General features: G+C 32.0%; 1 long non-coding RNA gene across 1 annotated transcript; it reads right to left on the minus strand.

Annotated features, from left to right (window-relative positions):
• Nucleotides 1-995: 995 nt before the first annotated feature.
• Nucleotides 996-1,833, minus strand: LOC134240449 (uncharacterized). The gene is made up of 2 exons (XR_009986450.1): nt 1,611-1,833; nt 996-1,469 (listed from the first exon to the last, which is right to left on the minus strand). It is a non-coding gene; the product is annotated as an uncharacterized LOC134240449 (long non-coding RNA).
• Between the last annotated feature and the right edge of the window lie 256 nt (nt 1,834-2,089).

Consider the following 2,089-nt stretch of genomic DNA (forward strand, 5'->3'; position numbering starts at 1 on the left):
GGAGATAATTCTTCGTAGCTCATTAAAATAGTGACCAATGCGAGTAAAGCATAGTCGGATGATGAACTTTATTGCGACCTTTCAATATCCAATCGCAGTATAGGAAATATTCCTTGTATACTGTTGACGTCAGTTGTTGATTTCATCAGTTGCGATGGAAACAAAACTTCCCACTGACTGAATATGATGTCACAATAGAGAGGCGTAAATATTTAAGATTACGACACTTTTGATTTCAAGCAGCCACGGGTATGAGATAGCTATATATTCGGACTCCGGACCGTGGCTTGAGACGATGTCGCTTTCGGTTTCTTTCTTCTTTTTTTTTTTTTTACAGTAAATGAAGAATGATCTTTGGAGTAACATCAAATCCTCACAAATAATTCATATCATCGGTTTCAGAAACTTAAAGCCGAAATATATATTTTCAATATGCCAGTGTTTCGTTTTAATTCGCAGTAATTCGGTAATTGTGGCGTTACCAACCGTTAAATAATGATTTACTTTTTATTTATTTTAATTTTTAACTATTTGTCTTGACTTCAAATAAGGGAAAAATATAAACGTTAGTTTAATTTGTTGTTAAAATTTAAAGACTGTTTTTTTTTATTTTAATTTCTATTTTCAAGATCATTTTCTGAATTTTTTTTTCATTTCACAACATATGTTTCTGTTTAGATACAGTCTTTTTCAGTACAATTACTGGACTGGGTGGGCACGATCAAGTTTCTGCATATATTGTCACTGCTTCTACGACAGTAACAAACATCAGGAAAAAGTGCAATACTGAAATTGGGAATCTAAGATGGATTCGAGCAGGACAAATCCTTGTCATAAAATGCTTGTTCCAAAACAATTTATCAGTGGGTTCGAATCTAAAGCTTTGAAATCCTGTGGTGTAATTCACAATCACATCACTCAGTATCATTTAGTTGGACAATTCTGTTAACACGCAGAATCTGATTAAATATTGACAACACTCTATGGTTATTTGCTTTTATTTTGGCCGAATTTTTTTATGGGGTAAAGAGTTTCAAACTGTGCAGAAAGCTGGGGTTTTAGTTGGATAAAAGCTATGTACGTTGGTTATATTTTTGAATATTTTAGCTTGGATAAGTACTAGGATATCATTTTCGCTAGTGCATATGAGGATGTATGCAACTTTTCCAAGTAAGTTGTTTTTTTCTATTTTGTTTACAGTTCGTGTGCTACTTTCGATTCTTCCCTGGACTGTATTTCATATGGAGAGTAGAGAACACTGATCAGATCAGATGCCCCTGTTTGTGAACTATTAGAACCTCTATATGTTTGAAGTATAACGTTTTTAAGATTACTAGTTATGTGCCTTATGCTAAAATGCAGACAAAGAAATAAGTGTTTTGTTTACCATATGTACAGTTGGTGATGGAAACGTCATCAATTGCAATGTTCCCGCGACGGTCATCCCCACGAGTCCCGGTAATTAAAATCTACACAGAAAAAAATTATACCTCAAATAAATCTGCATTTCTCGTTATTTGTCTGCAATTTACATGTAAACATGATAATAATCTAAACATAAAAATCCTTTTTACTTAAAAAAATCATGCAGAAGGGAGAAAATGTACTACCTGGAAACGGGAGGTCCTTGCTCCGATTTCTAGAGATCCTTTATGCCAGGTATCCCCTTGGTTACCTGACATAACCCATACGGGGTCTAGATTAGAAGAGCTGGCATTGACATCTTTTATTCCAACTTTCAATGAGCCTACATCTGGAAAAGTATACGTATATTTTTACAATTAACTTTATTTAGATATCTGCGATTCTAAAAATATAACTAAAGATATCATATATTAATTAAAGAAATTCATTCAATTTGAACATGTTGAATATATTAAAAAATATATATGACGTATAGTTGTATATCCATCAACAAATTCAGAATTACTATATATTAAATTAATTCCAAATTTTATTTATTAATTCTTTTTGTTTTGATTGGACGAGAACAAATTAAAGAAAAGATATTACATAATTATCGGATAATTTTTCAATCAGATCAACTGTCTTGATCTAGCTTTTATCGTAAAAAGAAAATTAATGAAAC

This window comes from Saccostrea cucullata, unplaced genomic scaffold, assembly GCF_032062105.1.
Source record: "Saccostrea cucullata isolate Sc308-1 unplaced genomic scaffold, CSIRO_AGI_Scuc_v1 ctg22149, whole genome shotgun sequence".
NCBI classification, from domain to species: Eukaryota; Metazoa; Mollusca; class Bivalvia; order Ostreida; family Ostreidae; genus Saccostrea; species Saccostrea cuccullata.